The sequence below is a fragment of the Coenobita brevimanus genome, chromosome 92 (genome assembly GCF_032717465.1).
Source record: "Coenobita brevimanus isolate Jiangsu-jjx chromosome 92, ASM3271746v2, whole genome shotgun sequence".
Taxonomy (NCBI): Eukaryota; Metazoa; Arthropoda; class Malacostraca; order Decapoda; family Coenobitidae; genus Coenobita; species Coenobita brevimanus.
The window spans coordinates 30,326,312-30,348,382 of record NC_137045.1 but is presented as its reverse complement, the minus strand read 5'-3'; the positions used below and the strand labels follow the sequence as shown (position 1 = coordinate 30,348,382).

At 43.7% G+C, this 22,071-nt stretch overlaps 1 pseudogene; it reads left to right on the top strand.

The window, feature by feature from the left end:
* Positions 1-13,520: 13,520 nt before the first annotated feature.
* Positions 13,521-21,243, top strand: LOC145412181 (uncharacterized; annotated as a pseudogene).
* The last annotated feature ends 828 nt before the right edge of the window (positions 21,244-22,071 follow it).

The following is a 22,071-nucleotide window of genomic DNA, read 5'->3' as shown; positions in this document are numbered from 1 at the left end:
TTCATGATAGGAGGCTATGTTTAATAAGCACATAACACAAAGGAGGTGAATGAAATAGTGAAATTAGCGAAATGGAAGACTGAACAGGTGAAGTCAACTATGCTCATCATGATCCAAGATCTCCCATCTCATGGAACGGAGGTACTGAGCACCACGAACAACATTACACGTACTCGCCAAAAGCGAAGTTTGTTCAACCCGGGTGGTGCAATTCTTGGGAACATCTTTGGATTGGCTACAGAGGAAGACCTTCAAGAAATAAACAACAAATTTAATAAAATAGCTCAGGTACTAACATACCAAGATAAATTCATCGCAGGGCATAACTCAGCAATGAAGACAATCGTGAAAAATCTGAAAAAAGCGGAAAACATAGCTCTCGAAAGTGTAGATAAAATAAATGACATGGAAGGTAACATAACACTTTTCCAACACTTCATCATCACGGAACACATGGACACAATTCTACTCCAATTAGACAACACTAGAGTTCGTTACAAGGCACTTATGCAAGGAATTTCGAATGCCAGTAATGGCAAGATCACAACTGACTTACTTCCAGTTCATGAGCTACATCAGATAATTAGTCAAGGCATACATAAACATAACTTGAAGCCTTTGTTCCGAAGTAGGGATTTCATGCAATATTATCCATATTTACAAGCAACACTAACACCAACATCAGTAGTAGTTCATGTACCATTCATAACTGACGACCTGTTCACAGTATACGAAATACACCCCTTTCCTTCTAAGAATAATAACACTTTGGTCATCAACATCAACACAGACACCGAACTCATCATGGTCTTCAAGAAACGGAACACTGTCACTTTCGCAAGTGAATCAACGATTGAACGAAAGTGCTGCACATCCTTACATGCTGTTCACCTTTGTCCTGCGTACATTTTCACGTTTCAGCCTACTGAAACAGTCCCTTGTGAAATGGCTATCATAAGAAATCACATCATTCACACCATCAGCGCATCGGACTCTCACAGTTTTTTTATTTCACTCATAACACATTAGTTTACATAGCCTGTCCAGATATACCACCGTCTCATATCCACCATCAATCACTATGCCATCCTCAATCATACACACAAACATTTCCACCCACTACCTAATATGGACTTAAACATGAGCACAGGCATTAAATTGATTTCACCTAATTTGAAACTATGCAACTGATCAATGAAACAATGAAGCCTGGGAAGGTTTGAGTTTGGGTATGTTCAACCCATATTATGTGTATAGCCCAGCACCTACTGTCTTTATAATCTTCTGTATTGTATTTGCAGTAGTGCTGTTCGCAATGCACAGAATGCATGCAAGAATTGCAAATTTGGAGTCAGTATTTAGTGGGAGTAGAGTTAGCATCCAAGTTAACCCCCCTGAATGAAGTGTACATATTTTGTATATGGTATTAATTTTATATATATAAAAAGACAGAAAGAAAGAAATAAAAAAGATAAAAAAGAAGAATGACATATGATATGGAAGTATACCAGTATCATTATCTCTATATGAAAAATTAATAGCTATTACCATAATCTTAACTTTGAACTTTTTTTTTTTTTGCATATATGCATTTTACTATTATACATACACATCTTACAAAATGTCATACAATAACCAATTTAACCATATTGCATTTATTCAATTATGTATACAACTTGTTTAAAATGTAATGTTACTGGATCACTGCAATATTAACATGAATATTATATCTATACAGTATTGTAATCAATGTTATGTATTAATAGATTAGAATATGTCAATAATGATTGCTGTTGGAGGACCGCCAGTTCGCATGACCGAGCAATGTCAGGACTCCATATTATAAATACAAATCATAACAGATAGCATGATGGATAGATAGATAGATAGATAGATAGAAAGAGCACCAGGCAAGGTGTGGGAACAGGAAATTAGCTTGCAACTCTTTAAGTGAAGGAATGTTGGTTGTGCACCGGAAGCAGTACATACACAAAGACATACAGTATTCTAGAAGCTTCCACGACAGTATAGCACACGTGACACAACCCCTGCTAAAGGAGAATGTAGGAATCAGAGCTCAGAAAGGGATTGGCCATAGAACCGGCAGGTAGTGGAGAGATCGATTAAGAAGAGGGGTCCAACTAGACTCAGTATATTAAGTCCCAGTGTAATCCATATGCTGCTAAACTTAGACTATGCTTTGAAGGTAATAAATCAAGATCAACTCCCTGTATTCATCTTTAACTCCTGCTCTTCGATTACCAAAATTACCATCGCTTCTGCCCTGACCATTCCCCCCCCCCCCAGCACGAGGCCTAGTTACAGCTGAACAGACCTACCGGCACCTCCATCCTATTCTCCCCCAGCTTACCACCAGGGGCCTTCTCCTGCCTACTGTCACCCACCTTTCTCCTCCCCCCACTTCGGGGCAGTATGCATTGCAAATCTCTCCACCACACCACTCACCCTCCCCAGAGGATTAGTGGTGGGAGAAATGGAGGAAGCCAAGCCTTGTGAACCCCCCTCCCTTTCCCCTGCCACCCTACCCTCCCTACCTGAACACCTCTCGTCTCACCAAGCTAACAGCCTCAAACGACTCCTCCTGGACTTCCAAGACCTATTTTCATCAGGACCAGCAGACGTCAGCCAAACCACGTACCTCCACCACGAAATCCACACCACAGGACCGCCTATTTGTCAACCGTCACGGCGAAAAAACGCTTAACAACGAACAGAGGAAGACCGGCAGGTCCAGGACATGCTCAATGCCAGTGTTATCTCCCTCTCCACCAGCCCGTGGTCCTCACCCGTCGTCCTCGTCAAAAAGAAAGACGGCACCATGTGCTTCTATGTGGATTATAGAAGACTTAATGACGTGACCACAAAGGACGCCACCCCCCTACCCAGGATAGACGACTTCCTTGACTCCCTATACGGGTCGTCATGGATCACCACCTTAGGCCTGCAGTCGGGATATTGGCAAGTTCCCATCCACCCCGAGGACCGAGAAAAAACAGCCTTCTCCACCAGTAATAGCAAACATTACGAATTTAGTGTCCTCCCATTCGGACTCTGCAACGCTACCGTCACGTTCTCCCCACTGATGGACTCGATCCTCAGCGGCCTCACCTGGGAAATCTGCCTGGTGTACCTGGATGATGTAATTGTTTTCAGCCAGACATGGGCCGACCACCTCCAGCACCTCAAGCAAGTCTTCCTGCGCATTCACCAGGAGGGACTCAAACTCAAGCCCTCTAAATGCGTCATGGCTGAATGGTCCGTCTCAGTCCTGGGCCACATAATCTCAACAGAAGGCATCTCCCCCAGCCCCGACAAACTGCAGGCCATCGCAGACCTCCCTTTACCAAAAGATGTCCACGACGTGCGCACGTTTCTCGAGCACATCTACTACCGGCATTTCATCAAGGGTTTTGCTGACATTGCAAAACCCCTCCACGACCTATCCAAGAAAGGTGAACCACTCATCTGCACCAATGCCCAAATCACCGCCTTTCACACACTCAAATCAAAACTCGTCACTGCCCCAGTCGTTGCCGTCCCTAACCACACCCTGCGTTTTTGGCTGTACACAGACGTGTCTCTAGTGGCAGTCGGCGCCATTCTGGCCCAGGTACAACAGGAGTGAGAGCACATAATCGCTTGTGCCAGCCGCACCCTTAACCAAGCAGAGAAAAATTATGCCGCCACCAAGCGTGAATGCCTAGGCATTATATGGGCTTTGGAGCATTTCCGAGCATACCTTTCTGGCATTCACATCACGATCATCACAACCCACCAATCCCTCCAGTGGCTACAATAATCCAACATCAACAATGCTCAACTGATCAGATGGAGGGAGGCCCTAGAGGAGTTTGACTTCGAAATCGCCTACAGTCCAGGGAACTACACACCAACGCAGATGCCTTGTCCCTCCTACCAATCAGTTCCATCAATGCCATCCCTGACCTTATACAACAATCGCAAGATAAGAAGCGCCCACCCTGGATACCACTCCAGATATTCTCCAAGCTCCTAAGGCATGATGGCCACCTGTTTATTCAGATCGGGCACATAGTCCTCAAGCCCGACACCGCCCTCATCGCCATGACCCACCTACACTTCATTAACGGCATCCACCTCGGCATGAAAAAACTCTTGCAAGTGTTCAACTACATTTACTGGACACCCAGGCCCTCCAACCTTGCCAAACAAATCATCCAAGCCTGCCAAGTCTGCTCACAGTAAGGACATCACCCCCACACCTGCACCGTCAGAGAATATCATTGCCCACAAACCACAGCAACTACTATCCGTAGATGTAGTCAGGCCCCTACCACCCAAAGCTGGATACAAATACATTATAACGTTTGCGAATGTTTATTAAAAATTCCTCATCACCTGCCCAGCTAAGGAGCACCACACCGTGGCCATGGCCGAAGTACTAGTCCGCCACGCCTTCCTGTACTTTTGGATTCCTCAAGCCCTGCACTCAGACAATGCCCCAGAATTTACCGAAAAGATAAGGGGAGAACTAGCCACCTTGTTCTGTTACCAGATCTCCCACTCCTCCCGCTACTGGCCCCAAGGGAATGGAGTATGTGAAAGGAGCCATCACACCCTCCTCAACCAAGTGTGGGTTCGCATACAAGAAACAGGCAACGAGGATTGGCCGGTGCATGTTAACCCCTTCATACATGATGATGCATTTGTCATCATATGGGTGTGGCTGCGAATATACTCGTTGACACTTTTGGCATCATTAAAGCATAAAAACTTTCATCAGAGGAAAACTTTTTGGCCAATCAGCGTCATTTTTGGAGGTGTCATAGCTTCCCTTCTCCTTGTCAAAAGTAATGAGTTAACTGTGGGTCCCGATACCAACAAGAGAGTGGACAGGTTTTTCAATACCAAACGAGCTGCGAGTGGGGAAGGTACTGCGTGGCTCTGTACCTTTAAATTTTCATTCTTACTCCCGTCCCGGCCATGCAACACATTTCACTATACCAGTAGTGCTTGTGTAGTCTTTGGGCACTGTTGTGATTAGATCTGGTGTTTGCAATTGGATATTTGGTGTTTGTGACGCAGTTCTGGTTGTTATCACCATTGGCCCAACGAAGATTATGCTACTATTTCTAATCAACTACACTGCCTCTAACTTGCACCAAATGTGAGTATTCAGCTATAATAATAGTGACAATGAATCATGCAAATATAGTGTGCATATTTAGTGTACAAAGAATTGGTGAAATACGTGCAGTAGCTTAGAGGAAAGCAGGAAACTGCCCTACATTCATGACACGGCATGGGTGCACCGTAGTTTTTTGCATTTTTCTCGAAAACTATGAGGCCTAGGATCACCGTTGTGGACTCAAATGAAAACCAATTAAATTCTGCATAGGATAATAAAATAAAAACATGACAGTGGTACGAAAACTTTTTCACTAGAGCTCCCCGATTTAAAAAATCTGTTGTCTGTCAGAAATGGGTTTTACTTTTTCACTTAATACTCGAACACCATACCTCGTATCACTCTGAGACCTCCGGCATTCGAAAGCTAATAAAATTCTTTTTCAAATGATGGTATAACATGTAGAGATTGAGTAGTAAACATTTGACTAATGATGTTGAGAATTGAAATGAATGCTCTTGAATGTTTATTCACACGGCCCTAATGTATGCATAGCGTGTTTTTTTTTTTTTTTGTTATCGTGTAGAACAAACATCGACGAATAGGAATATGTGGGTTTTGTGGCAAAATAAATATGTTTGAGTAGTGAAAATAAGCCAAGAATACACATATTTGGAGCACGCAGTGGGTTGGGGGGGAGGAGAGTAAAGCAGGCGCATCATGTCCCACAAAACATATTAACTTATCTGCGCATGAAAGGGTTAAAATAATACAGTGGGGCATGAACACCTGCCCGAGAGACAATGGGATCATCCCCCACGAACAGGTGTTCGGAGAAACCTCCCTCCTACTACCCCTCCGACACCACCTCCAACCACTCTCCCCACCCCCCACCTCCAACCCCCTCCATCACCTCAAAAGGTGATTGCATCACCTGCAAAAACATCAAGATCTCCAGCCTGATGTCACAACAAACAACCTCTACAAAATAGGAGATTCAGTAGTGGCTGTACACCTACCAGTCCCGAGCAAAATTTCACCACGATTCGAGGGACCCTACACAATCGTCCATGTCCCCAACTACTATCAAGTCACTATTCAACACCACGGCACCACACGCACGTACCGCAACCACCACGTGTGGCTATTTCATGCCCCACACAATGCCCACCCAGGCCACACCAACTCCACTCCCCACCGCGCCATCTCCCGCATTCCCAGAACACTCTTCTGACTCATGCAGTTACTACTTCACACCCTCCTCCTCCTCTTCACATTCACACATTCCCTCATCCACTAACACCTTCCCCATCCGACCTTCCCTCGGTCTCACACCACCCCCACGGGCCCCCAATGCATCAGCAGGAACCTCACCTGACAGCTCACCTCCCACTGCCATGCCACCACCCTCCCAACATGCAGGACGATTCTCCAGGTCGCCCCTACCCACCACAACCACACAGCACGACACCCGCCACCACTCCCATGCCCACACAGATTTCCCCCACACATACCCACTTCCCACCCACAGGCACCGCCACACTATGCCCCAGCCCACCACCCACCACCACTTCTCACACTCCACCACCTACACAATCAACCCACCACCCACGTACAGCCGACACACCACATGCAACACCTACCACCAGCCCTATGCCCACATGTTCTCCCCATATCCAAACCCCGCGCACCAGCCCCACAACCACAACCACCTGACGTACCCCCCCACCAGCACGTTCACACCTGTGACCCTGTGTCAGCCACAGCTTGGACCAGACAGGACTGTTAGCCACACTGGTGGCTAATGGTTACCCAAAACATGGGCTGGACCAACGAGTTAGTGTCAGCGGCCACCACAGCCCCGGAAACCTCCTGGGTAGCACCTGCTAATGCCTGCATTCGGGCACCTGGTAGCCTACCTTTACTCCTACACAACTTCTTGAAGGGGTCATTTTACCGCACTGGTGGCACACCAAGAACCTCGCAGGGCATGACGACCTTCCTGCTGGGTGGGAGGCACCACAATTGGGACGGGTGGGCCCTGGGACTCGAGGATGGGGTAGGCATAGGAACGGGCTTGCTAGTTCCCACCACACTCAGAGTACTGTCTCTCTGGTGTGCGTCTGGCAGAGGCGCAGCACCCACCGTTGTGCTCTCCTGCCCAAAAGCTCGTCAACACTGGTGTCCTTGTGTGCTGCCTCAAATGTAGAGCAATATTTATGCAAAGTATCCACATCACTATAACTAGCACACAACTGAAACACTTCTCTTTTGAGCACTTGATTATGCAAACCCACAATCAACTTCCATAAAAGCATGTATGCTGATAGATCACTGTTGCAGTGGGGGCACTGAAACTCACAGTTGGCCGCAATCTGGGTAGATCTCACGAAATAAGCACTGACAGATTCACTGGGTAACTGATTTCCACTAAAAAATTTGTGTTGATTAACACAAATGGTTCGATGCTTGGAGCACAATCCTTTCAACAGCATCCAAAGCCTTGCACGACAATAAGGCGCTCCACTGCACTAGGGAGAACTTGGTATCCAGGGAGCTCTGTAGGCCTTGCGCGCAACACAGGCGTGTGTTGAAGACCACGTCTGACGGTGGCCAGCCATTGAGTTTCAGCCAGCTCTCCATGGATCATCCTCACAAATGAAAGGCTGCCGTAGGCATCTCCGCCGCTCACTTGTCCAGGGCAGCAGACACAGGAATCCTAGGTGGAAACTGCTCCCTGGACATTAGCAATGTCAAGCTCTGCTGCAACGTGGAGATGGCAGCTTGGTCCAGATATAGCTAATGACTTGAGAAATGGCTGGACCTGGGAGTGGAAGTGGGCAGGCATGGATGCTGGGTAGCCATGGCAGGCACGTAGATAGGACCAATCACTGCTCAATGTAGAAGGGGATTCAGGGAAACACCGGATGCCCAGCCTTCTGTTACTCATCTCCATACATTCTGGTGGAAGTGGGTAGGGCCCCACTCTTCTGTTCACAAATAGCAGGCTAACTGGCAGCTAGTGATGTGTCGTTCGTGAACGATCCAGCTCATTGAGCCAGCTCTTTTAAGTGAACAATGAGAGCCTGCTCCCGTTTGGGAGCCGTTTAAATTTTTCTTAATTTTCTTAGTAAATTAATAAATGAGAGAATGGTAGGATGGTCACTCATTTGTTAAATACGACCCAGAAACACCGTTTCTCAGTCACTACTAAAAACCAAGCAGAGTGAGACATCTGTTTGTTGGTAAAGATATTCTATGCTGGTAACCCTCAACTGTGTATGTGGAGGTTTAGTCACAAATCACTATCAAGGAGTTGCCAGATTGGGCGAAAAGTAGCGGATTTGGCCACTTTTTGTGGCTGTATGCTAGCAGCATATGAAATCTGCTACTTGCTACACTTTGGGCTAATTTAGATTTGGGCTCCCTGTAAGATGATTGGGCTAATTTCATTCCATAGCTTCTGTGCATTTAAATAATAATAATGACAATACGGGTAATAATAATAATAAAAATATTATGCTAGGTGTTTTTATGCCAGCTTCCAGTCCTAGAAACACCCGAAATGCAGTCGGGTTCTTTTCTAGACCGGAGCTAGGATGTACTATAAGAGGAACAGGACACAAAAACGTAGGGCAACAACCTTACACATATATTAAAAAATTCTCAGATACAACGGGCAGACAATCCACACAATATCCTATACAAAGTCAATACACAGGCTGAGAAATAGGTTGCGTGTATCGCGCAGGATACAAGATAGACACTATGCTCAGTTTGGGTAAAAGGGTGATACACAGTTTCACAGTCCTTATATTTGTGCCTTGTTTCACTGTGAGAGGGCAGGGTATGGCTTCTCAATGGACACAGGGTGGATCTGCACAGTCTCAAGAGTTCTCATTCTGGCACTGAACTTTGTCTTCCACTCGTATAGAGTGGATATGCATTGTCACAAGAGTTCTTAGTCTGACACTGAACTTTACCTCTCACTTGCACAAGGTGAATATGCACTGTCACAAGAGTTCTTATTCTGGCACTGAACTTTACTTCTCACTTACACAAGATGGATATACACTGTCACAAGAGTTCTTATTCCGGCACTGAACTTTACTTCTTACTTACACAAGGTGGATAGGCACAGTCTCCGAGTCTTGTCTCTCACTTTCACTCTGTGGGGACTATGTATCACAATCACTGGTTGGTGGGCAAAGGGGAGGGGGGCCTGGGGACTCACAGGTGTCGGCCTGGTGTTGAAGTCCCTTCAGGAGTCCCTTCGTCCAGCGGCCACGGGACAGCTCGCAGGGGCGTCGTCTCTTGTCGTGGACTGTGATTGGGCGTGGTGAAGGACCCCTCACTATCGGGGCTAGGGACTGGGGTCTGGCCCTCAGGGCTGGGGCAAAACAGTCTGTAGGCGCTCTCGTAGGCGCCTGGTGGGGGAAGGGCATCGCCATCATCAGGGAGAGGAGAGGTCTTGGCCCGGGGTACTGGGGGTGCCGCCGAGGATCTGTCGGCTGCAGTCTCCTTCCTGCGACTCTGCTCTCAGGGTAGAACTGCGGCGTTGCTCCCGGCAGGAGTGTCAGGCGTGGGTATTTCCCTTGTGCTGGCTGTATGGAATACAACCGTGGGGACAACACAAGACGTCTCCACCAGTCCTCGAGTTGGAAGTTCTCCTCCTAGGGGCTGCCTCGATCTGGGTGGGTGGAGGTGCGACCTATGCCGCCACTGGTGGGTAGAGCTGAGTGCAGGTCGCCCTCATGTTGTGAAGTCGCAGGGGGGCGAAGGACTTTTGTGGTGTCCCTCCCTGGCGTGGCTACAGGCCATTGCCAAGGTCCCTTGGGCAACAGGAAGAGGGCGACTACAGGCCATCACCAGGACCCGACTTCCTGACAAGCCTGCAGACGAAGTGCGGTTACAGGCCGTCACTTGTCTGCAGACGCGGCTATAGGCCATCGCCAGAGTCCTGTATGAAGGGTGACGTGTAGGCGAGGAGCGGCTACAGGCCGTCTCCTGTCTGCTGGTGCAGCTCCAAGCTGTCATCAGTGTTGTGCCTTCCGAGGCAACTGCAGGAGAGGGGGCCTACCATTCTCTCACCACTTGCGGCTGCAGGCCGTCACGGGTTCTGCAGGGGGGGTCAGCAGCACTTTGAACAGCTACAGGCCGTCTCTTTTAGGGCGTGGCTACAGGGCGACGCTTTAGTGTGCAGCAACAGGCCGTCATGAGGGCGTGGCTATAGGCCATCGCCTTATTAGAGTGGCTATAGGCCATCTCTGGCTTTGTGTGGCTACAGGCCGTCACTAGGGTGCGGCTATTGGCCGTCGCTTTGTTAGAGCAGCTACAGGCTGTCTCTGGGTTTGTGTGACAATAGGCCGTCACTGGGGTGCTGCTTTGAGCTGGGATTTCAGTTCCACCCCGATCCTGGCGAGAGCTGGATCAGCTGAAAGGTAGTGCACCCAGACTGGGATGGTCGCGTCGGGTGTACTCTGAGGAATAGGGGCGCGCGGCCCAGTGGGACTCATATCCGTATTGTACGAACGTTGCGCATGCGCCATATACCCGTCTGTAGTCACCTCCTGAGGGTGTAGTGGTACCGGGTATCTTCAGTTGCCATGGCCGGTATTTCAAATAATAATAATAATAATAATAATAATAATTACTGTAATAATAATATAGAATATATTATTCCTGAGAATTGAAATTATACAGTGAATTGACTGAGGTGGCAGTTCTTGTATTGGCACTGACGATGTTTCACGATGTTTAAAGAGAAAAACATATTGGTGGAATTCACATTTTTGTGACTGCATCCATTTTTTCTTTTAACATAAGGTGCAATATTGCTAAATTTGAGCAAATATTATAAAAGCCAATGTGGCACTAAATGAGGAGCCATTTGGGAGCCAAAAGAGCCGGCTCTCTTGACTGACCTGAGTCAAATGAGCCAGCTCCCTTAAAAGAGCCGAAATTCCCACCACTACTGGCAACGCTGACTCACAGAATAATACCAGAAATACTGAGAACCTTGTAGCAAATCCGGTCAATTTTTACACGTTGCCCTCATCCGATTTTTTCATCCAACCTGAGTGTTTCCTGTTGTTTTTGGTGTGATTCGATCGTTTTTGACCTTCGTTTCTATCGCAAGTCGCTAGTTTTTGTTGAACGCCACTAGCGACTTCTGGTGGAAAGGACCGGTCCAGATCAACAATAATCACACCAAAAACAACAGAAGACACTCAGGTTGGATGCCTGTTATCACCTGAAACGTATTTTTTTGCGGTTCTTCCCCCTCCCCCCAAGAATACTGGGGGACCGGGGTGTTGGGTGGGGGAAAAACGCAAAAGCGAGTGATTTCCTACTGGAACTGTTATCAAAATCAAACGAAAAACACTAAAATCCTTCGGAAGAAAATAATTATAAGCTTCTTAGGGAGTTCGTGTTTCCTAATTGGGGGGCTTCGCCCCCCAGACCCCCCAACCCTGGCCGTCCTTCCTAACTGGGGGGCTTCACCCCCCAGACCCCCCATTACATTAACCAAACCTCATCTAACCTAATCTAACCGGGTGTAAATAAGAAATAATGCATTTACCTAGTTTACAGTTCCTCGTCTGCATCTGAAGAGTCGTCTGTAGCTGTAACGGCAACTGGTGATGGGCGGCAGTGCAACACTTTCTGATCCTCAAGTAAAATGAGACTTTTGCCTTGATCTGGGTGCTTTGTTCCTGTTGAAGGTAAAACACCATGCGATCACACAAAGGCTACAGTTTTATTTTCTTGCTGGTAGAACTGTGAAATAGCAGTGAAGTAATAAATTTTGCAGGCTTCCAGGTCCACGATTGGAGACAAACTGACTTTCAAATCTTGCGAGCCCTAGCGTGGGACATTTGAAATTCTTCTTTGTGATTGGCTGATTCATGTGCCATGCATGCGCTTTATCCACCCACACACATAACACGCACCAACGAACACACACAACTGTCCGACCACGGCAGGGAAAATCTCTCTCCCATAGAAAATAATGTGTAATAAATTGCATAACTCATCAACGGTTGATTTAAGACAGAAGTGTCATAGAAGAAAAAATGCTTAGAACTGCGTAAAGTATAAGGTGAGTTAGCCACTTTTGTTGTCAGTGAGTTGGGTGTAAATACGAAAAAATACCACCTGATTGTGATTGGCGGAAGTAAATCGCGTGTAACTCGTTTATTATCAATTTGCGAGAGAAATGTCATAGAAGAAAAGATTCTTAGAATGACCAATTCTACTAGAAAATGTTAACGAAAAGTCGAAAATCAGATGAGGGCAACGTGTAAAATTTGACCGCAAATCCCACTTCTCAACACAGGTAAGGGGGACAGGCTCTCATTTGACTGAAGTAGATGTGGATGAGGGAGATGAACAACAGCAGCAAAATATGGCCTTAAATCTTTTCCAACATCTACCTAGACTTCGCCTTATGCAGACCCATCTACCTGGCCTTTTTTGGTCAGGTTTTTGTGGCTTATCAGGCTTTGGTGATTCGTTGCTTACTATACCCAAGGATCGTGGATCAAAGTCAAAAGTTTTGTCGGTAAGATCGGCTAATCCTATGAGGATATCCATTGTTCGTGGAGTTTTGTCATCATATTCCACATCATCTGGCAGAGAGATTATCTTAAAATCCACCATAAGGGTGTAATGGCCGAAAGACACGGGCACGTTTTTGGCCCAATGCGACACAAATCGGACTGAATCTTCCATATAGAAAGGAAAAACAAGCTTCGTAAGTGGATTTATATCTTCCAATTCCAAATCCAGATCTTTTGCGATATTCACAGGAAGGTAGCTAAAGGGGGCTCCTGTGTCGATAACTGCTTCTCCACAAAATATCTTGTCTTTTTTGCCATCAATCTTGATGTTTTCCCAGCAATACTATAATCGGTCTTCTTTTGGCCGTATTTTCTTTGGTACTTTCCTCAGAGTTAACATTGGTGATAGGGAAGACATGTTTAATTGTGCATGACATGCTCTCAGGAAGTCCATGCCAAGTAAGGCTGATTCAGTCTCAATAGTCCATTTTACTCTTACAGTCATCTTAAATTCAACGGTTCCAGTCACCGTCTCCTCCTTTCCCTCCTTCGTCTTCGTCTCTTCCCCCTTCTCTTTCTTCTACTTCAAATTCCTTTTCTTTCTCTTCTGGGCAGTTGTAAATTCCATCTTCACATTTTTGAACGTGGAGACATAATAATTATCCGTCACTTTGGGCAATAATATTTCTTCTAAATTATGCAACTTGAGGAACTTACCACTCACAACAGTTCTGGGTGCCCCTGTGTCAATTAAGAATGGGACCCTAACTCCTTCCATTTTTACTTCTGTTACCAGACTCGTACCACCGTTCTCTCTCCAACGGCGTTCTATGGGTACGGTGTAACCCTTCATTTTAATGACTCACAAATTCTTCCGTAAAAATATGACAATATGATCAAGGAGAATATAAACTATAGTATATACGAAATGAAACTCAGAAAAACAATATATTCTGTAGGTACTTTACATTAAGTTTACTTAGAAAATTATAATCACGTCTTGACCGTGTGAGAGCTACGGGAAGACTGCCGCCAGTGAGTAACTACCTGATTTATATGACTACCTACATATTGCATTTACTGTACACAGTAGAGGTTCCCGGGCCGAATTTAGTAGGAAAATGTCATCACGACAATAAGCTTTGTTGTCACCTTTGTCACCAACATCCTGAAATGTTTTAATAAATATGATTGGACGTGGAGAAAAGTAACTTATTCTAACTCACCCTTTTTTAACGTTAATTTAACAAAGATATACACTCCCAGGTGTGATTTTTTTTTTTTTTTCCGGGTAACTAGTGATGCAGTCATTTTGGCACAGTTATAGCGAGTTCAGCGAGAAATGATTTAGCACCGTCGCACCTTCGTTTCGATCAGCTGTTAAAATGTAAACACGATGATATTTTGTGAGTTTATCCTGTGTTACAGTAGTACTTACGAAGGGTTTGCTATTTCAGACCCTATGATTGAAAAATGGGTTAAAACATTGGGAGAAACAAATTTCACATGAAACGTTTATTTACCACCCGAGAAATTATCAGAAAAAGATAACAGACTCTCAGGAAGAACTGATTTGGTAAGGTGCTTCTGCTGCCTCAAATAAAGCGTATGTTTACCCCGATATTTAATATGACCATGCCTGACCTTATATACTCTGATATTTAATATGACCATGCCTGACCTTATATACTCTGATATTTAATATGACCATGCCTGACCTTATACAGTATACTCTGATATTTGATATGACCATGCCTGACCTTATATACTCTGATATTTAATATGACCATGCCTGACCTTATATACTCTGATATTTAATATGACCATGCCTGACCTTATATACTCTGATATTTAATATGACCATGCCTGACCTTATATACTCTGATATTTAATATGACCATGCCTGACCTTATATACTCTGATATTTAATATGACCATGCCTGACCTTATATACTCTGATATTTAATATGACCATGCCTGACCTTATATACTCTGATATTTAATATGACCGTACCAAACCCTATCTACTCTGATATTAATATAACCGTACCTAACCTTATTTACTCTGATAGTATTTAATATGATCATACCTAACCTTAGTTACTCTGATAGTATTTAATAATTATGACCATACCTTACCTTAACTACTTTGATATTATTTAATATAACTGTTCCTGACCATATCAATCTGATGTTATTTAATATAACCATTTGTAACCTTATCTACTCTGACATTATTTAATATCAACATACCTAACCTTACCTTACCCAACCTAGTTAATGTAAATGCATCAATTCTAATTTTATCAAATTAACCAAACTGAACCCAAGCTTCATAAGTTGTAATCTTATTGAATATAACTAAACTAAACCTAAACTTACTGATAATCTGATGCAACCAAACTAACTTTACCTTACCTTTCCTTACCCTACCCAACTTAGCCAAATCTTTCTTATCTATTCTAAACTTATCTAATACAGTCAAACCTAACCTAAGCATATCAGTAAATCTGCAACAATCTCAACATGGAATGTTGGTTTTTCCTTATGTATGTTGGGATTTGTTGCACATTTTCTGAGTACCATAGCTACTTATTTTTGCACACTGCACTGTTTGTTAATCACTTGCACTATTATTTAGTGATAATAATGATGTTTCAGTGGCCTTTCATGCACAATACAGAACAGAAGGCAACGATTATGGCCAGTGTAAACACTTGGTGGCCATTTTAGTCTGCGTGTGTCACCATGTCCGTACGAGATTCTCGGAGGCGGCCGTCGAAAATAACATTAGGGCAAACGTTACGATTAATTTTTTAATGTATTAAGATCATACAACTATTTGATTATCGTTGTAGCAATTTACCACATAACGAGGGGTTGTATAATGAGGCTGCACTATACCGTACATAATTCCTGTCAGTGCCAAACTTTTCCCGTAGGTTTTCCTAACAATCAGTTTATCATAACTTTTTACTGTCACTGAGTATCTTATATTTTCCAACTTCTGCACTTTTTTTTTTTTTTTTTTTTTTTATAATCATTTCTTTGTTTCCAAAAGCAGTCTTTCATATTTCAAATTTTTATGCCTAAGTGCTTGAGTGTTTCCACCACTTATAACCCATATGTTTTTTTCCAGTTGGTCTTTCTTATTAGAAATTATAAATTTGATCTTGAACTTGTTTATTTCTAATCCACATTTCATGCTTAGTCATCCAGTATTTGCTTTGGTTTCTACCAGTGACTGGGAAGATTGCAGCCCGTTATCTGTGAAGAAACCTATTGATCATAAACCCCTCATCATTGTACCCAAGGTCTTTAACTTCCATTTTTTGTATGATCTTAAATGTAATTAATTTGAAGAGTGTCGTTGAGCTTGTGCATCCTTGCCATCTTCCGCATCATATTTGCATCACCCTGTACAGTATTTAGACATAGTTCAGTTTTATCATCCTTATACAGTAATGCCTTGATATACAATACCCCTAGATGCGACACCCCGGCTTAACAATGGGGGTAGAAATACCACCATACTCCGCCTAACGATGGCCAGACCCCAGTTTAACAATGAGTTTTGAATTTTTTGCCAATTTTAATGATATTTTAGTCTATAATTGTGTGTTTAGGTTGATTTATAAACATTTTAGACTTAGTTTAATGTATTTTAGCCATAGGTGGGGTGAACATTGTCTTTTTGGGGTACAGTTTATTAAGCCTGATTTTTTCCAGACTCATAGTTGATGATTTTCAGATTTTATTTGTTGGTTTTACTGAGTTATTCACGGGTGTTAGGCTTAGGTTAGCTTACTTGAAAGCTGTTAGGCCATTTGGATTGGCTTTAAACTTGTTTTTGGGCTCATTTGGGTGAGTTTTGGGCATGGTTTTGAGGGAAACCCAAAGCTGATAAACTCTCCACATTGCTTTACATGTTAAAAGTACCCCGATATACGATACCATACCTAACGATGGGGTTTTACCTAACCAATTAAACCGGGGTATGCTTGTATACATATGCTATGACATCTATCATTTTTTCACAGGCCTTTAATTCTTCAGTAAATTTATGGTTTCTTCTCTCATAATTGAATCATATGCTTTTTGAAAGTCAAATGCAGTGACTATTAGGGGTAGCTAGTTTGTATTTGTAGCTCATCTCTGTTGCTATAATACTTTAATATAAAGATGTTGTCTTCTGTCCTTCTTCCTTGTATGAATCCTGATTGCATTTCACTATTTAAGTTATTTGGTTTAATTTGTTCTATTTTAGATTTCTTAATTAACATACGGTGCAAGCTTTAGAGTCAGTATTTGTTAGATCTATGGCTCATGAATCCTGAGCTGTTGGTTTGCTCTTCTTTGGTGTCATGCGGGTCCTTGAGTTCTTCAAGCTTTCCTGTAGCGGGTTTTCCATATATTATAATTTCATTGAAACAGTATTTCAGCATTTCTATACATTGCTCACTCATTTTAAGTACCGGTAGCTACTTTATTACATTCAGACTTCATCCCATCTGATCCTCCTGCATTTTAGTTTTTCAAATTCCTCAGTGATTTTACATCCTATTCCGTTGTGACTTATGGCCTGTCTGGATGTTGTTGCTTTCATTGTCCAGATTACCATATCCATGTGTTCCACCAGTGTATGTGGTATGTTATATAAGTATGTGGTATCTGTATTTTGTTTGCTTTGTTTTTCCAAATATCCTTTAGCTATATACTTCTTTCTTTTCTGTATTCCATGTACTGGTATGCCATATTTTGTCAAATATGTTTTTGATAAATATGTTTTATGTTTTTGATAAGTATTTCTTTAGAAATTTTCAAGTTCAACAGTTGCAGTTTCTGGTCCAAATTTTCTTTTCTCTCAACTGTACATTTTCTTTTTTTTTATATCAGCGTTAGCTACTTCCACTCACTTGTAGTGCTGCCTGATTTTTCATTCACCTTTGTCCCTGTTTTCCTGTGTCTGCTCTCTCTCTCTCTCTCTCTCTTCCTGTTTCTCCCATCTTTTCTGTCACTTTTTACTCCTTTTTTCTGACGTCTTTACAGTGAGTGACAAGACAAGTGGTTTCCAATTAGTCAGGAAACCATTTACAACACTGGGTTGTAACCATCAGAGCGGGGCACCACTGCAATCTGCAATTTCCACAATAGTAGACCACATGATTTCAGTTGCAGAGTTGCGATTGCAGCAGACTTGTCCGAAACTTGCAGTATTGCGTTGCAGAAGTACTTCTGTAATCATAATCCTGTCCGCAGTCTCCCACGTGGCGGTCGATGTCAGTTAGTACAGGCTATCAAGCTTGAACAGGATTCTCGGCCAGCAGCGGTGGCAGGTGAGGGGTTGCTGCATCAGTTTGCAGTAAGGATGGGCGATACCAAGAGAAATGATTTGATATGATACAATACAATGTACTATAAGCCAGCTTGGCAGTAAATTTTGTGGCACGCACAGCTAATCATGCACAGTTGTTCCACAATTGGCAGATGACAATCTTAAGGGCTAATGTAATGACGATCACTGAAATTACTTTTTTCTATGGTCTTACTGAGTTATTATCTGCAAGAGTAAGCACATTTCTATGAATTATCTGTTTAAGTTCTGTGGACTGCATTCTGCTGCTGGTCAGATTGATTTTTGTTAGTGGCACAAAGGCTATTTCTTTTCCTCGTAATATTATTTTTGTAATAAAGGATATGATTATATTATTATAATGTATTGTGAGAGACTGTTCTCCCAGGGGTCGGATGTCATAAAGGCCAAAAGAGCAAGTCTGACCTCAGAGAACTTCGAGCAATTGGTGTTCATGAAAGGGAACATGGACCTGCTCAGGATGGAATTGTTCTCAGTCTCGGAGGACTCAGGCTGACTTTGACGTGTGGGTGTGAAGAAGTGTCAAATGTCACAAGTGTGAACTTCTGAACTTGAACTTCTGAGTCAGTGAGGACTCTGAAAAGTGGTCCTAGTGAAGTTATGGACAGAGTCACTAGTGAGTAGTGATGGTCACAGTGACTGAGTGTCATTGTGGGAAATTAATGTCATAAATAGATTATAAATACGATAATTCACTACATTACCAATCGACTTACCCCCTGTTTGTGCACTTTGTATTGCAAATTGTGAAGCTGGATTGCGGTTGTATTAAAAATTATAAATTTGATCTTGGACTTATTTATAATTCACATTTCATGCTTATGTTTAGTCATCCAGTATTTGCTTTGGTTTCTACCAGTGATTGGAAAAATTGCAGCCCGTTATCTGTGAAGAAAACTTTTGATCATAAACATGTCATCTCTTTACCCAAGGCCTTTTCCTTTCATTTCTTGTATGTTTTTAAAATTACAGTACCCTCGCGTCCAACACGGTAATATTGTCATGCAAGGGTCCCGTGTTGGACCAAAAACGTGTTGGACAAACAACAGAGCTTATGGGGAAAAATGAATTATGTCAGCAACCCTAGGAAAAGTCACCTTATATACATATCATATACCTATATATATATTAGTACTGCTGTAATTATAATGAATGGTACTGTACTATGAATGATAACTAACCTTTCAGGATAGTGTTGGTGGGCTTGTTGGGAATGGAAGGTGGTATCTGAGGCTGTAGGTAGTCCTACTGGGTCCCCAGAGGATGGCTGCTGGCATCACTAGTGGGTAATGGCTGCTGCTCCTCCTCAACCTCCCTCATAAATCTTTCGAAATTCCTCTCCCCTTTCTTCTGCCTCTCGATGAATTCTAGCTTGGTGGCCTGAGGGAGGTGCCGCCACTTCTTGGGGTTCTCAGAAGGCTTCCTAGGCATCATGAGCTGAGTAAAATGCAGTAGCAAGGGCAGAAAATGCAGCAAGAAAAAAGCACCGTCCAGTGCGAATTATGCAACTGAGTGGCGCTGTGGCAGGAGAAATTTAAACAAAACATCACATGAGAGCAGAAGCGTTTTTCATTGGGCGACATCACAATCTCGTCACGATAGCGGTCAGGGGAGGCTACTTGATTGGAAGTTTTGATTGGTTCTCAGCATCACGGGAACGTCCAGTATGACAGTGTTAGACCAGGGGTGATCGTGCTAGAGGCGAACTCTGCGGATTTCACCCACTTCTCGGAGCTCCGTCCGTGTTATGCTTACGCACCCGTTTTACAGTACTTAAATCGTATTAAATTGTACTAATTTTTTGCTCTCCGTGCTGGACGCGAATCGTGCTGGACAAACGCTTGTTGGACGCGAGGGTACTTTACTTTGAAGAGTGTTCTGAAGCCTGTGTGTCCTTGATGTCTTTTACATCATATCTGCATCTCCCTTTCTGTCTCTGTACAGTATTTAGACGTAGTTGAGTTTTATCATCCTTATATCCATATGCTATGACATCTATCATTTTTTCACGGGCCTGTACTTCTGCAGTAAATTTATGGTTTCTTCTTTCTTAATTGAATCATATCCTTTTTTAAATCAACTGCAATGATTGTTAGAGGTTGGCCGAGCTAGTTTGTTTTTGTACCTCATCTCTGTAGCTGTAACTACAACTACACGTGACTCCTTCAGCTAAGACATCTTTTCTTTGCTATAGTGACAATAGTGCTGAGCCTGTGTGGTGTAGTAGGCCACTTAGTTCCTGGTGCGATGCTGGTGTACATTATGGCGATGCTGGTGATGACCGGCCCAGGCATCATGCTGCACCTCCTCCTGGATTCCTTCTACACATGAATCAGCAAGATGCACGCTGCTCTCAAGGGAGACAACTCTGCTATGGAGACTTTCAATGTCTCTCTGGATAGTGGCATTTCTGAGTTCCTGCTGGAGTTGCAGTCTCTGCAGGCTCAGGGGTTCCTGGATGCGCCCCCAACCTCCCAGGATCTACCAGAGGTGGAGGAGGTTGCCCCATGTGAAGCAGGTGGCAGGGGACATGGGGCAGGCGAGGGGGTGAGGCTTCATGCTGGCAGGAGATAGGCCACCTCTGTTTCCTTCACTGGGTTTGGTCAGGATGATAGTTCCCTGTTGTTTACCCCTGGTCTCCCTGAGGACTTCCCATTTTACAACAATGATAGTGTGGAAGACCTGGATGCCCCTGACATAGAGCTTCCTGAGTTTCCTCAACCCCAGACCCAGACTCAGGGGGGACGCTGCCAAATGGAGTTTGTGTCCTTGCTCTTTGGGGATAGCAGTGATGAGGAGGAGGACTTTATGGAGTGTCTTTCCTTTGAAGTGCAGGGGCAGAGTAGGCTGGAAGCCCCACTAGTAAGGCCCCAGCAGCAGCATCAAGTCCCTACCATCATGCAACAGTAAATACCAGCAACAGAACCACTAGGACAGATTATGAGCAGTGTTATATGGTATCTCAGAATGCAGGTAACGTCCTATCAGCGCTGTGCCAGAACCTGGTATCGCTAGTGACAGGACAGAGCACCTCAGTTCCCCCCGTCCGCCAGCAGCAGCTTGAACCTAGTCAGCTGCTGCCCCTCGCCAGAATGACTCGCTCTTAGGACTCCACCCTTGTGTCCTTGGGTGAGTTTGAGGATGATTTTGAATTGATTTCTGATGAGGAGTTTCAGTGATAGGCTTGAGCGGGTCAGGCCCCCCCTAAATGTGATATACATCATTCATTCATTCATTGCCAGATGCCACATATCCCAAACGAGGTGGCCAAGGGCTTAGAGTTAATTGTTTTACAGTGAGGGGCACTAATCCTCCACCAACCCCACTTGACACGTAGGGAGAATACAGTAGTAATATTTATAATTTTTAAAAGATATCTGCATTTTTTAGGAAAGTTTTATTACAACTTTTGTAACAGAAAAGGTCATATTACAATGCAATTCCATGTTTGGCATTTTTATGATGCAATTGCGAAGTTCTCATATCAAAGTGATGGCAGCCTTAAGACATGTTTCTCAAGATTGCCTTTCGCAGTGATGGTAACCTGAAAGAAATTTGCTAGTTGTGCAGTTTTTAAATATTTGTGGTTCATTTACATTCAGTAGATTACAAATTAAATTACTGTAAATAATTTACAACACCATAGTAGATGGGTGCACCCATCATCCACCCACTTAGTGTAGTGGTACAGTAAAACCTCGATTTAACGGCACCCTAGGGAACCCTGAGCATGCGGAAAAAAAAAAAATTACGTTAGATTGGGGCTTAGTCATATTGATACCCCCGGAACTCATGCTAACACATTTTTAAGCATATAAACATGTGCAGACATACAAAATCAATAAAATAATTTATATTTAGAACAAAAGAAAGCAGGTAGGTGTGGTGTTGTAGTAAAGTACTGCACAGTAATCCAGATAAGTTCAGTACAGTAATCCAGGTACTGTACACCCTATAAAAAAAGAATCGGGACCCCACGAGCTGATGCGTCTCGCAATGACCACTGA